Source organism: Barbus barbus, assembly GCF_936440315.1.
Source record: "Barbus barbus genome assembly, chromosome: 34".
Taxonomy (NCBI): Eukaryota; Metazoa; Chordata; class Actinopteri; order Cypriniformes; family Cyprinidae; genus Barbus; species Barbus barbus.
The window spans coordinates 21,987,912-22,004,742 of NC_136762.1; the positions used below are offsets into that span (position 1 = coordinate 21,987,912).

Here is a 16,831-nt window from a genome sequence, read left to right on the forward strand (position 1 = left end):
GGGAAAAAATGTGTTAAATGAATGAATTAGATTATGAAGAGTGACGATTTGTAGATGGTGCTTTTCATTTAATATATACCTTACGCAATCTATTTTTCAGTTACTTTTTAAAAGTGGTGGGGACAATATCGAGCCTGGTAAAAAGTGGTGGGGACATGTCCCACCCGTAAATTACGCCTATGCTGTCCATGCACTTCCGTTTGCTCACCCCCAGATGTCGTCTTCTCTTTACATTGCCTCTCACACCACACAGACTTTTACATGTCACTCCAGACTACAATTCCCATTATCCATTCCACTGATTGCACACACACAGCTGAATGCACTGATTACACATACACAGCTGAAGCCATATCTTTATAAGCCTTGGACTTCCTCTTTCAGATTGCCGAGTATTGTCTAGCGTATATCACTCTTCTAGCGATAGCTACACCACAGAGCCATTTCACGTTTCCAGTCCCAGTTTAAGTCTAGTCATTTCGTGTTGCCTTGTTATTTACTGTTTCCTGATCTCCTGCCTGTGTATCTTGGATTAACCCTTTGCCTGCTGTTTCAGACTCTGTTTGCACCTCGCTTGGACTGTGTACCTGGATTATCTCATTGCCTTGCCCTGCTGGATATTGTTTGCTGATCAAAGACCCACGCTTGTCCTAGGATTACTCTTTGTCTTGCCTGTGTTGTACCTGTTTGCCATTATTGAATCCATGCCTGTTTCATGATCATGTCTCTTAATGAAGCTTTGCACATGGATCTGTACGTCTCACGTCTCGTCGGCTCCGTAACACGTTCTCAAAACTCTGGTCATTTGATAACACCTAGAATATAAAAATTAACTGCAGGCGGCAGATCCTTTTCCTATTTAGCGCCCAAACTCTGGAACAATCTACCTAACACTGCTCAGGAGGCAGAAACATTCTGTCAGTTTAAATCTAGATTAAAGACCCATCTCTTTAACCTGGCGTACACATAACACACTAATACGCTTCTAATATTCAAATCCGTTAAAGGATTGCTAGGCTGCATTAATTAGATCAACCAGAACCGGGAACACTTCCCATAACACATGATGTACTTGCTACATCGTAAGAAGAATGGCATCTACACTAATATTAGTCTGTTTCTTTCTTATTCCGAGATCACCGTCCGCATCCAGATCAGATGGTCACTGCAGTCATGCGGATCCAGTCCTTTTCCAGATCAAATGGTGGATCAGCACCTAGAGATGACCTCTACAGCCCTGAATGTCAGCGGAGACCAGGACACCTAGATGAGCCCCAGAGACAGATCCCCAGTGAAGACCTTGTCACCTAGACGGCCATCGGGACAAGACCCTGACTTTGCTGCAGTTGGAACAAACTGCTGGTTCATCTGGCCGGAGGAGAACTGGCCCCCCGACTGAGCCTGGTTTCTCCCAAGGTTTTTTTCTCGATTCTGTCACCGATGGAGTTTTGGTTCCTTGCCGCTGTCGCCTCTGGCTTGCTTAGCTGGGGACACTTAATTTCAAGCGATATTGTCGAATTGATTTGCACATATACTATTTAAACTGAACTCTGCTGGACGATGACATTGAATAATGAAATGCCTTTAACTGAAAATTGAGTGTTTAATCTTGTCATTTTATATTATTGACACACTATTTTCCTATTTTGATACTGGAAAGTTGCTTTGACACAATCTTTATTGTTAAAAGCGTTATATAAATAAAGGTGACTTGACTTGATTTGATTGGTTAGCTCATATCACATCTAACCATGCAAATTATTATTATTGTTATACTTTATTCTCAAACTATTAATGTTAACAACATCATTATGTGACAATGAGTATAGTGTGTATTAGTGTGCATATTTAAATTTCTGTACAGTCTAATCTATTTGACATGCCTTTTCGAATTTCATATTAAATTAGTTTAACCCAAAAAGCAAACTATGCTCCCTTCGAACTGGTTATCTTTAAAATACAAATCTTGCATAATCCCAGACTATCTGTAATCAGAAGCACATTTAAAACTGGAATATAATGTGATTTCATTCGCATGTGTTTCATAAACACATAATCCTTTCTGGATTACAATCCACCATCAAAATGATACATTTAATTAGCTACTGTGAGAAAAGGCTATAAACATTCCGCCACCTGCAGGATCCTCACATAGTGAAGTGACATACATACTGCCAAGTATGGTGACCCATACTCGGAATTCGTGCTCTGCATTTAACCCATCCAACGTGCACACACACAGCAGTGAACACACACACACCGTGAACACACACCCGGAGCAGTGGGCAGCCATTTATGCTGCAGCGCCCGGGGAGCAGTTGGGGGTTCGGTGCCTTGCTCAAGGGCACCTCAGTTGTGGTATTGAGGGTGGAGAGAGCGCTGGACATTCACTCCCCCCACCTACAATCCCTGCCGGCCCGAGACTCGAACCCGGATTACGAGTCCGACTCTCTAACCATTAGGCCACGACTTCCCCCATAGCCAAGTAGCCGGGACAACTTATTTATGTTTACAGACGTGACGTAATGACGCAGCAGCATGCTCAAATTTCCCGCGAAAACCTACCCTTACCACTCAAATTAGAAAACATTATTATAAGATAACCGTTGTGAATCGGGCAATAGTAAGGTGATAGTTTTGAACACTGGCTGGTTATGTACTTGCTCAAATATTGATTTCGGATCATTTTTAACCCAAAAAAGTTACGGACTGCATCTTAAAATAAAGTGTAAGCTACATTTGCATTTAGTTGCAATTAACATGCAATTAACATTAGACGCAATTTGCAAAAAAAAAAAGTATCGAATTTTTCAAAGTTTTTATAAGTACTATTTTTATAAGTACCGAATACTAAAATGTACTTCTTTTCACAAGGAGTTTCATTTTTTTTATAAAATGATGACATTTTATGATGAATGGTGAATGATGACAAAATTGTAATTTTCGGGTGAACTGTACAGCTATTTCTTCACAGCAAAAGTGTGAAATTTCTGCACCACAAGAGCTAGATAGAATAATAATACCCTATAATAAGCAATGACATTAATGACAATATGATATTATACGTACATGATATGAATATTATATTGAAAATAATGGTCAGAGTAACAGAGAGATATTTTATTTTAGATATGTTTTACTGGAAAACAAAACAAAACAAAAAAGACCAGGTCAATCAAAAGGTAAAGATTTGTTGCAGCATGTGTGTTGTCAGTAAACAGCTATGGCGTGACATTCAAGGAGACTTCCTGGTCACTGGCAGAAAGTCTTGTGACTCTTGACACAAAAGATGCTTCAAAGCTCGACATCTCACAGCCCAGTGCCTCCAAGACTAAATGACCTGTCAGCTCTACAATCTGTGGCACTGCGACATCTCAATTCCACCTTACATTCAATGCAGCTCAGGATAAAACACATGGGAGGATTCACTGAAAATGGATTGCATTCACTGATGGCACTGTTTATCTGCATGCACTGTCTGCATTGCTTTAGTACCTGATACACTACAGGAATTATGCAAATCAGGCAACACTGCAAACACGCATAAAATCTGTGCTGAATGCAATGCTTAGCACTTTTTTTGCATGCCATAGTTCTATTTATATAAAGCCTGCCATTTATGTATTGTAACTATTACAATCTGATATTTTACTGGGATATTTAAATATACTGCAGAAAAAATTACACTAAAATAGGCTTTTAAATGAACTTTTTAAAGTGTGCCTATTTGCAGGATGCAACAAATTCTATGCACAAAAATGTAATCACAGGCTTTGAATTATTTTATGGCCGTTTTTCAAAAGACATACACTGTGTTTCATTCATAAACGGTTCATTTTACACCAGTGGCCAAACAAAACATTGTAAATCACTACAATTTGAATACACAGAAGTCTATTTCAGCATAGTCATAAAAGGCTTTTTATGGAAAAAAAATGCATGGAATTATATCGCATAGGTTGATTTTGAAGAGGCTGATGATGAATGTAATATATGTATATCCACAACTATGAGCCTGATTGTAGTGACCGAGTAGGCCTACTTGTTTGTTTTAGCTAATGGTACATTTAGTACAAGATTATTGATTCAACAGTATTCACTTCATTATAAATGTAAATATATGGGCATACCAAACAAAGCTGCCTTTGTGCAAAGTAAATAGCTATAGTGCTAATCAATAATTCATCACACACTGATCAGTAGTTATGAACTATATTTCATCATGTTCCTCTAATCCCGGCCACAAAAGCAGGATGACACTGATAATATCAAGAGACACTTTTCAATTCAGTAAATATTTCCCAGGGTGTGGTTATTTATTAAACTGGATTTCTGCATAAACCCATGCCTTAAAGTCTTTACAACAAAAATCTGTTGAACCACATCTATAGAGAGGAGATTCAGTTGTGAACCCTTTCTTTTTGGGGTATGTTGTCACAGTGGGAACCTGTTTTATTTACACTGATTCTAGACTGATTTTTTATAGAACTTTGCATGATGTACAATGTTATGGTAATAACAGCATTAAATTGTATACATGTAGACTTCACCAAAAAGATGCAATACCGCATAGTCCATCTGAAGCTTCTCGGTTGAGTAGCATAACCACAGCCTGGGACTAACTCAGCGATGAACTTAAGAAACAGGTTACTTTTTTTTTTCTTCGAGAGGTGCATGGGACTGCAGAGGGGGAAACCAGCTGTTAGCCATTTGTCTTCATATGGTCAATGAACCAGTATTCAACATAGAGCTGCTCCAGAGGATCTCACTTATTAAGCACATCTGTTGTTGTGCTGCAGAACGTGGCTGGCTTAATTTTCTTCTAAAGATGAAAAATTTAAACTTTTTAAACATTTTCTGTAAATAACCACTGTATAGAAAAACTATGTAACTACAATGTAATTATAATGTAATTACATTGTTATAATATATGCAGCTATAGCATCATATTATATCATATATATAACTGATATTCTGTAATAGTCAAGTTCTCATATACTGTATGACCCGTTTTCAATGTTAGTATAAGGGCCCTTTTTATGTCTAACATACGAAAATTGGGATTTTTCAATGTTTAGTAAAGTAATAGTACACCTTACCTCTTTCCATCATTCATATCCATAGCACAAGCAGCAATAATGGTGCAATGGCAAAAAAAAAAAACTGCAACTGCAAAGTTTTTAACATTTCAAGGGCTGGTGCTGAGAACTCTTTTCTCTCCAGATACATTATGACAGATACATAATGAATTGAACGCCGCTCACCTTCCCTTTGTCCTTGCCCCACTCTCGGCCACACTATGGGGTCTACGGAGCTTGAGCGCTCCACTTGCTGTCCGTCTCCCATTGTGCCGGATCTGAACGGATGGATTTATCTCTATTTGATTAATACGCTTCCCTCTGCATTGTCAATATTGTTTCTCTCTGCATGTTATCTCTGGTCCAGAATGTGCATATCGCCAGGCATAGTGAATATGATGAAATACATTCAGAGGATTTGCTGTGTACTGGTGCATATTGGTTTGAGATTCTTTTGAGGGCAAATAGATCCAGCCTTGATTGATTTTACAAGCAAAACAATTCAGATGGTGTTCTTGCCTTTGCTTTATGGAAAGTAAAAAGTCTCTGTCTTTATGAGCAATGTGAGAGTGTATTGTTTTGTTACAATAAAGGATGAATTTTAGCACAGACTTTATGCCGCAAATGCATAACATGTTTGTTTTTCTGCTTTAAACATAATCTATAATTAACATTAAATTTACCATTATGTATGCGGGCATATCCTCAAAGATGAAGATGCAAATGTATGGAGAATTTCCATAAATTTGCATCTTTGAAAAACTATCAAGGACATGAAAAGGTATTGTGTTCACCACAGCAATGTATTTCAGTTTAATCACTTGAGGAGTAGAAATTACCCTCAGTGTGATGAAAGTCTTGGTCTTTGACATTTATATATGAACATATGATATCAAGTAAAAATGAAATAATTACATAATAATTACATGAAATACATCATAAAGTGATCTTTTTCATAATAAAATATTTTGAAATATTTAAAATATTATTTCACAATATTTCAGTGAAAGTCAATTCATGAAACAGCAAAAATTAATAAATGGAAAAGCAAAAGATAACACTAACATAACATTATAAAACCATAGTTTACATTAGATAAACTGCAATTAATGAATTATGTAAAGTTACTTTATATAAAACATAACTTGAGCCAATTTTACATCTATAAAAAAATAAACCGTTTTTAAAAATCTGTTAAAAGCGTTACACAAGCCTATACACACACAACCCTCAATTTATGATTTTATGAAGATTTTGCACTAGTTGTTTGAAATCAACATATAAAATGATTTTGTGACTGGACTTTTGACGATCTGATACTGAGATGTAACAGCTTCCCCCGTGTAACAACTAGCACCAGTCTTCTCTGTGTTTAATATGCAATTTAAGGACAGATATTGCTTGTACCAAAGACTAATCATGTTGTCAGTGTTAAGCTAGTTACCATGCATGACTGTGCCAGTCGACGGCTGTGTATTTCCTCCCAGTTTCTATGCAGCTGTGTCTTGTAACTGTCCTCAAAAACAGAGTTTACAAGATGAGGTCACTTTGTTATAAAGTTTTACCACCTTCATTTACACTCGGCTTTAGTTTACAAGCCTCTGTGGTGTCTAACCTGATTAGAATGAAATCTAAATGCCAATCTGAGATCATTTTCCACTTCAGTGTAGCTCTTCCCACGAGAATAAATCTCCCTTTAATGTCACTGCTTATTAAATTGGACTATTTATAATTTCCAAGTTATTAAGAAATTACGCACCTACTGTCAAGTGGGTATAGACATGACTGGTATTTCTCCAGTTGTTGCACTGAGGACATATCTACAATAAGCTTTTTTATCAAATAACATATATCTTGTTAAATAGACATTTTTTGTTAGTATAATATTGTCAAGTCTTTTTGAACTTTTGTGATAAGTTTATATGTTCAGAATTAAAACTTAGTCCACAGAACTTTAATTACAGTGTGTTATTTTGCATAATGAAATTTATTAATGTTTCTGTTCCCTAAGAAACAAGAACAGCAAGTTCACAAGAGTCTAGATTGATTATGCAGATGATGAGACAAGCGTACAATGAGCTAATCTTTGCTGTCTAGTTCACCTTTTAGAAAAAAAGTAGGTCTTTTCATTTCAGAAATTAACAAATTTGGTACTTGCAGTCTCAGAGAAGATATCAAACTTCTAGAAATATTATTTTTTTTATTCAACACTATGCTAAAAGGTCATCACTATGGAAAAAGCTTTAAATTAGGTTATTTTTTGTACCAAAGATGTCTGTAGCTGCTGTCCTATTCTCTTTCTGATTCAGTAAGTCAGGGAGTTGCTGATTTGAAAATAGACTGAAAAAGTGTTTCAAATTGGACATCACTACTTTCTATTATTGTCAATCCCACAAATCCATTTCTGGCCAACTCACCCACCTGAGGTGACTAATCATTTGCAATGTCATGGTTAAACCTGCTGCAATGTCTCGTTATTCATAGGCATCTTTCCATAGTTCATTAGAAAAAAGGCATAGCAATGCATGTGCTAATGAGGAAGGATTACACTATTCAGTATCAACGTCTTGGAAGGATTACCTTGAGCAGACAAAACGACATCCAGAGGTTGCACCCGGGGAAATTAATCTGTTTCAGATGATTGCACACATAAAGTGCCAGAGTATTATAAAAAAAAAAAAAAAATCCATTGCAGTCAGTGACATTCTTTCCTTAAATATGAATACTGGCTAAATATCTGAGGCAGATGATGGCAGCCATATGATATGTGCCAGCTGAGAATCTGTGTCTTTGAATTAGAGCTTTCCTGTACCTCAATAGTAGAGCATGGCGCTAGCAACACCAAGGCCATGGGTTCAATTCCCAGGGAAAGCAAGAGCTGATAAAAAAAAAAATGCAAAAACTGTAACTTGAATGCAATGTAAGTCGCTGCTAAATGCATAAATGTAAATGAATTAAGGAAGGCTCACACAGGTTTAAAGAAACAGTTCACCCAAAAGTGAAAATTCTGTCATTTTCTCATCTCAATGCCGTTCCAAACTTGTATGCAGTTTTTTGTATTCAGTGAAATTTTGTATCCAGTGTATTCTTGTATTCAGTGAAAGTTCATAATGAGAATTATGAAAATTCATAATTAATTTTAATATATAATTTTAATAAGATTAAGAGCATAGGAACTGATAATTCTTTACTATTTTTAGAATACAGTTTTTGTTATACTTGTTTTATATATTTAAAATATGTATTATATAATTTATAATAGTATATTTTAAATATGTATTTGGGCTCAAGACCAATTTTCTTTATTAGGTCAATAAAGTATCAGTAACACTTTTCTTTTTATTTACTGTAGTAAATATAGAAATATAGGATAAGATGTACAATTTACTCTATTTATACTAATACTAATATATGCATTAAAAATCTGCTTTCTTCCTTTAATTGGCATTGAAACAAAATTCGGGGAATAGAAATAAACAAATGAATAGAAATATACAGAAATGCTTCAAAGATCTCAAATTCAATAAAAAAAACATTGCTGTTATGATTAATAATTACCTTAAAGACTGATGTATCAAATATGATAAAGATTTTTAATAGACATATTTTGTCTAAAGATTCAATAAACAGTTTAATTTAATAAAATTAGATTTTCTCCATTTTCTGCTGAATTAGATTTTTATTAATTTTATTTTATTAAAAAATTTTATCAGAAAATTTGATTTTACAAGGTTAAAGTTATGTGACTACATACAGCCACTGGAAAAATTGTTTCCACAATATGTCAAAACACAGGTGTCATCAGCTGGCAGGAGATCCAAACATTTAGTGAAGAAAAGCTGGCAACATCTCCAAGGGTTTTAAATATTTAGCTGAAAAGTCATCAAAGATATCCGATTCATCACATATTTCATCTTGGTTTCAGGATTCTCACTGTTTCTGTTTATGTTCACGATTACAAGAAACCTGGAATGAAACAAAGCAGGCAGCTTTCAGCTTTCTCTGTCAGCTTTCAGCAAACATCAAAAGCGATGTGCAATAAGGCGCGCTTGGTAAACAATTCATTAAAAGTGGAGGTTACCCCCAATCTACAAACACGAGGTGGTTCAATACCCCCGACAGGAAATGCAGAAATAATGCCACAAACAGGCACTCCCACCTAATAGATACCATTCTTTTGAACATCAGTTCGATCAAGCAGAGTGATGTGAAAAATGCAGCAAATTTATGCTTTAAAGTTTGAGATTCATAGCACTTTCTCATGAATAACTAAAACATAGCTTTTTCAGCCATTTAATACAATGTTTTATGGTGCAGCAATAGAGAACGTAAGAGCATGAGCTGTGATAAACACATATTAAATTTTACAATTTCAAATAAACTTCAACTAGATCAATTACACAACCTATTGAGGAGACGTGCAGTTGTGCAAACAATTATGGTTTATAGCTATAATAACCTGATTCATAATAAAGAAAGAGAGACAGAGATGGTGACTGAGCTCTCTTTACTTAAATTATTAAAGGGGTCATGACATTGATTTTTTATATGATCCTTGAGGTTTAATTATAATGTTAATAAAGTTTTTTGCACAAAAAAACAAACAAATAATAGACCCTCATTCCGAACCTGTGGCTGAAACATCCTGGTTTTAAGGGGCGGGTCCTTTAAGGCTTGTCAGCAATCGGCCACTGTCATGATTGGCTAACGTCATTGCATATTAAACAGTATCAACACTATTTTGAGTGTATTGTGAGTGTTTTGACCACATAATCAAAATAAAACGGTCATTTCCAGACAAAGCATTCTAAGCTCATTTTTACGGATTGTGATGCAGCTGCAGTCGGATCTAGTACCGCTTCACCTTTCAACAAATGTTTCTTTGTGAACTCTTGCATGAACTCTCCACTGTGCCTCGTTTACAAAACAAAATCCTCCGAACAATCCTCTGACATGTTCCGGAGTGCCATTAAAAATAACTATCCACTTATTCTTTACGCTGGAATCCTTCTGAATTTGCTGTTTAAACCAAATACATCAAAGCGAAAGTTCTTTTATTCGATTTGTCCTAATTAACGACTGACTCGAATGCATGGACTGTCAGACAGTGAACGCACATCTGTGTACTGCATCCAGTGTAGACAAGATAGCGGCAGTGATTGTAATTTCTATTTGCTTTGACGCGTTGCAACACTCGCATTCAGTGTGATCAAGTGTCAAGCTGTTAGCAGGTGAACGCCAGTGGGCGGAGCCTATGTCAATGTGTTGCTCTGGAGGCAGTGTTTATGCAAACGACTGTGATGTCAACTTGTCACTCGGTTCCAAAATGAGCCGCTTTACATAAATGCTTTTTTATTGATGATGAGAACATTTTAAGTTATGAAACTTTCAGGATGTATTAAGCATACAAAGACTTCTTCTGTTTCAAATGATCAAGAGAAATTTGGTTTCTCGTGTCATGACCCCTTTAAGCGACCACCCACAAAACACTAGTAACATCCTAAAAATCCTTTGAAACAACTTAGCAACCACATATCATTGCCATAGCATCCACAGATTTTCATAATGAAATCAATTCAAATCAATTCAATTTATCATTCTGATAAATTGCAATGAACTTTACTTCACAATCATGTCCTCTGATCCATTTACTCACACATTATTAAAGACCAAACATAAGTTGTTATTTAATTATCTTTAACTGCTTGCTGCTGCCATTTTGGTTGTGTTTACATCATGTTGCAGCGGTCAAGTACAGGTTATGTTCAATGACTTCAAACATGATATATCCAGTCATATTACAGAGCCAGAAACAAATTTATTCTTATAATTAAAAATTAACTATGACTGTGAGAAGTGAGAGGTGAAGTAATAATTAATGAACTGCCAGACCATTGCTACTTTTCAAATTATATATTTTTATTTTCTATCAAGTTGCCCTTTTAATCATCTTTTTAGTTTAGTGTTCTGCAGTGGATACTGCTTGCTAAAATGGACAGAATTAATCCAATTAGTCATTAAAGATTATTAATACACACAGAATGACCATAAAATAGTCTAGCTGAAACTTAACTGGCCCACATCGTGGAGTGTTCAGAAGAGAGCGTCCTTCACCTTTTAGAAGGGGCAGATCTGGTAATTACGAAGGAGACGTCTACGATGGGGAATGGGATTGTCTGCACTTTTATAAGATCTTACTCCTCTCTAAGGACTCTTCAGGGTTATTAAAGCCCCTTTTTTAGAGGAGATCAGGACATCGTTTGCAGTTTCAGATTGGATCTCGCTTTCAGTATGTAGCCCAACTGCAAGGAGGATATGGACACTATGTGACACATAAGAAAAACTAAAAGTCAATGTGAATCTCTGTTCGCAACTGATTTTACTTCTTTAATGTGACATTTTCAAGCGAAGCAGGACTTTCATTGAGAATATATTAAGAATTTATGGATGGTAAAAGTGGATTCATTAGCAAAATGGAGACATAACGCATATTTGGCTAAAACCATATATTATGCATAATATTGATTACCACAAAAATAGATGTTGTCTTTTTTTAAGAAAGCAAAAATTGGAATTACAGTGAGGCACAATAGAAATGAGAATAGAACTGACATTCACAAACATTAAATACTCATTGTATAAATTGTATAGTCCCCCACGTCTGCTGCGATCTCAAAACTCTGGCCATTTGATAATACCTAGAATATCAAAATCGACTGCGGGCGGCAGATCCTTTTCTATTTAGCGCCCAAACTCTGGAACAATCTACCTAACACGGTTCGGGAGGCAGACACACTCTGTCAGTTTAAATCTAGATTAAAGACACATCTCTTTAACCTGGCATACACATAACACACTAATACGCTTCTAATATTCAAATCCGTTAGGCTGCATAAATTAGGTCAACCGGAACCGGGAACACTTCCCATAACACACAATGTACTCGTTACATCATAAGAAGATTGACATCTACGCTAATATTAGTCTATTTCTCTCTTATTACGAGATCACCGTAGCCACCCGATCCGGTCGGTATCCAGCCCAGATGGTCACTGCAGTCACCAGATCCAGTTCGTATCCAGATCAGATGGTGGATCAGCACCCAGAGACGACCTCTACAGCCCTGAACATCAGCGGAGACCAGGACACCTAGATGAGCGCCAGAGACAGATCCCCACTGAGGACCCCGCCACTTAGACAGCCATCGGGAAAAGACCACTGGAACCAGTTGAGCCCTTACAATCTGACTTTGCTGCAGTTGTAATTGAACTGCTGGCTTGTTTGGCCAGAGGAGAACTGGCCCCCCGACTGAGCCTGGTTTCTCCCAAGGTTTTTTTCTCCATTCTGTCACCGATGGAGTTTTGGTTCCTTGCCGCTGTCGCCTCTGGCTTGCTTAGTTGGGGACACTTCATTTCCAGCGATATCGTCGACCTGATTGCAAAGACACTATTTAAACTGAACTGAGCTGGATGATGACATCACTGAATTCAATAATGAAATGCCTTTAACTGAAAATTGAGTGTTTAATCTTGTCATTTTACATTATTCACACACTATTTTCCTATGTTGATATTGTGCAGTTGCTTTGACACAATTTGTATTGTTAAAAGCGCTATATAAATAAAGGTGACTTGACTTGAATATAAATAGTTTAACCACAAGACATAAACAATATATGTGTTAAATTTATACATTAATAATTTGCTGGTAGTTAAATAAAATTTTACAGCTTCATCGACATTACAACACAACAGCTAAAACCCCAAAATGATTGTAAAACTGACAAGAACAACAGTATAGCTCAACTAATATACATGCATTCTACCTATATGAAGAATTAATGCAAGTGCTTTTAGAAAAGTATTAGCTTCACATATTTACCTCGTCACTTCCGTTGTAAATGCCTCACTGTAACCTTGATTTAGTTTTTTTTTTTTTTTTTGTAGTAATCACCGTAATGCAATACAGTAAATGTTCAAATCTATCAAACTTGCAATGAACCTGGAATATTACTTTAAGTGATTTCAACAGAAAGTTCTTTCAGAGGAAGAGCAAGTTATTACATTTTGATAACAAAAAGATTACGAAATGATTTGGAATATTTGGAAATATGGATTATTTGGAATGAACATGCACAGAATTACTTAAAGTTATACCAGGTATATGTATTCAAATGGTTTACTAAGCTTTACTTTGCAAAGTTATATCCTGTTTTGCAACTTTGTTGCCATTACAACACAGCAGCTAAAACTACAAGAACAACTTTACAGCTCAACTAACAAATTTTAATAGAAGAATTTATGCAAGTGCTTTTATAAAATAAGCTTCACAATTCTGCTTTTAAATATTCCAAAAATTGCCACTTTGCTTATTAATGCCTCAACATAAGTCAAACTTTTATGGTAATCAACATTATACCTTAAATCTCTTTTACTTGAGCTTGTATTGAAACCAGACTACTCCTTTAAGTGATGTCAATAAAGTAAGACAGAAAGTCATTTCAGAGGAAGAGCAAGTTATGGATTAATTTGGATTAAAGATTACAAAGATATTTTGCAATAGTGGGTGATTGGATACTTGGAATAATGTGCACCGAATTGTTCACAATTAGACCAGGAATATGCATTATTTCATTATTTCATGTTGAACTTCAAATGTGAACTTTCAAGATGCACATGCAATGTTCTCCCATTTCAGTGTAAATAATCCCTCAGATTTATTTCCTAACATTGTTAGGAAACGTAATTCCTAACATTTTTCTACTCTACAGTGATACTGTGATACAGGCAGTATATGATGATTTGAAGCACAAACTCTCTAATTTATAAACACACTGGAGAAATACGTTTCTCTTTTCTGCTGCTCTCATATAATGATATCCTTGACATTTATCTTACAACGTGACCTTCCAGCATCGGGGCAGAAATTCGGCGTTCATTAAAGGTGTCATCTGAATCCACTGCCAGTCGTTAACAGCAAACAGGCAGCTTGTTACAATTACTTTCACTCCTCTGCAAACAAGACAGAAATACATATGCATAATTTATCATTGCACAACAATGCAGAGAACTCTAAATAGAATTGGGAGACAATGCATGGGTTTTCTACAGTCTTAAAAATCCGATCCAACCACGTAGGAACATATTTTTGTGAAATTTTAGCGGTCCAATGATGAATGAGAGGGCTCCAAATGGTTTGAATGCAGAAGACTATTTCACTATAAGACCAAATCTCTCACAGAGCAGTGTTATGCATGGGTAAGAATGAAACAGAGTTTCCTCTATCTATCTTGTCTTATTTCTTTATGCTTTAGGGTAAGAAAAGAAATCTAGCAGCTAGACAGGAAGACGTATTTAGAGAAAGATTTATTAGTGTGATTTAGCCTGGAGGTTTGTGCCAGTCAGTTTAAAGGGGATTTGCAATTCCTGCTGTTTAGCAATATTTTACTTTGATTGAGACCAAATTGTGACAGTAACAAAGACTAAAATTGTCACACCATGTAAAAATGCAATCCTGCACCGTTGCAATCAAAGCCTTATTAGTGCTGGTTGCTAACTTGCTAGTGATGTTAGACTGTTGCTCATACTTAAGGATATATTAGAAAGTATTAGCATTACACTTTGGTGTGTACTATGCAATTTTTTGGACATAAACAATATTTCAAGTCACACTTGTTGAGAAAAGATGTTATTAAGCAATCAGACTTTTCACCTGGCAGACGGTAAAACGGGCAAAATGGTCCTATAGACTTGCATTGAAGGAGGGACCAAAAATATATCTAGAAAAATGTACTAGCAACAACATAGAATTCCTAAAAACATCTTAGCAATGCTTTAAGTACGATCCAGATCAGTGCAGCAACTGAAAAAAAAACACATCTAAGTGAGCATCTGAAGAAAATTAGCTAAGCCCAAGCAACCAATCGGAAAATCCTATCAACAACACTATGAACACCCTAACAACCACTTAGCAGTACTTAGTAGTGACCATCTTTAATACTTTAGCAAATGCCTAGTAATCACACAGAACCTTAGTAACAACCTAGAAGGCCTAACAACGGTTGAAACAACATCACCTAGAAACAACATAATATTCATAGCAAAATGACTTAGCAATTTTTTAACAACTACCTACAACACTTCAGTACAGATCCCCTAAAGGCACATGAGGGGAGTTTTTGAGGAGAAATGCAAAAGTTTGCAAGAGAACGCAAAAGCATTGAAATATGTTTTTCTTCTCATCTCGTATTTTTTCCCACTTTGTCCCCATAGAGGCTCCATACTTTCTGAACTGCCTAAAAATCAAAATCACCTAAAATCAAAACCTAAAATCACTACCAAATAATATGCCACTGATAAAAACATGTTTACAGTATATATATATATATATATATATATACACACACTCTAAAAATGCTGGGTTAAATACAACCCAGTGCTCGGTAAATATTGGACAGAACACTTGCTGGGCTGTTTTCAACCAACAGTTGGCTTAAATGTTTAACCCAACCACTGGGTCTAAACAACCGAATTGATGGGTTCGTCCATATTTTACCCAGCGCTGGTTTGTATTTAATCCAGCATTTTTTAGAGTGTGTATATATATATCTAGATATCAATTCCTGATTCCAATATGCTGAATAATGTTTGTCGGAATAGAGAACCATAGGCAATGTAAATGCGAGCTGGCAAGCGAAAAACCTATGGATTTCATGCTGCAAGACACATTACAGTTTCAGCGAACCACAAAATACAAACACCACGGATCAAGAGAAGGTGAAGCGTGAAGATTTTCACTATAACTGTCACTTATCAGTAGAAAAGTATTGATATCAGAATAGACTGTGGTGTTAAACAGCTCACCTGTGGATGTTTATGCAATTGTCTTTTCTCTCAGGGGAAATATCTGAAGAACAGCATCAAGTTTCTGTCATGTTTATATGATAAACATTTCCACGGATGGCAGAGTGAAATGAATACTTGTGTGAAATGAACATGTGTAGATGGCTTTTTTATTCATTGGATTTTTTGTTGAATCTTCCTCCACTGTATACTTTGTCGATCAAAATTGATTTTGATCGACTGTTTACTGTTTATATATATTTTCAAAATTCGAATAGTTGTCTACACGTGCATTGCTCTAAACTAGTGCTGTCAAATGATTAATCGCGATAAATCGCATGCAAAATTAAAGTTTTTTTACATAATACATAATATACTGTATGTATGTGTACTGTGTTGATTTATTATGTATATAAAAATACACACACATACAGTATATATTTTGGAAATATTTACATGTATATACATTTATATTATTAGGCCTATGTTTTATATTGTATATAGATCTATTTAATATATAAACATAACATGTTTTTTGTTAAATATATGCATGCATGTTTTGGTATTTATATATACATAATAAATATACACAGTACACACTCATATATTATGCAAACTAATTTATTCTTCATTTTCTTCTAAAGACGCGAAATATCTCCCTTCTTGTATATTCTTTAGGGCAAATACTCTTTATCCAAGAAGCAAGGATGAGATACTTGAATGCATTTGGTGAGAAAACTGTACTCCATCTATTAAACATGAGAAGGCACAACAGGTGGGCCTCTGCCGGTGAAACAGATGCTGTTAAATTGCAATTATATGACCAATAAACCAATCACATAGTTATTTGTAAAACTATAAGATAATCAGTAGGTAGCAGCCCGTTCTCATAACAATCAGAATTATAGAAAG

The 16,831-nt window shown here is 35.6% G+C and overlaps 1 protein-coding gene across 1 annotated transcript in view; it reads right to left on the reverse strand.

The window, feature by feature from the left end:
* Positions 1-13,796: 13,796 nt before the first annotated feature.
* The window catches only part of LOC306854117 (lysosomal Pro-X carboxypeptidase-like), a 30,566-nt gene continuing 27,531 nt past the window's right edge, over positions 13,797-16,831 (reverse strand). The window contains exon 12 of the transcript XR_013782802.1: positions 13,797-14,089. The gene's annotated coding sequence lies outside the window, so the exon portion shown is untranslated. The remainder of the gene's footprint in view (positions 14,090-16,831) is intronic.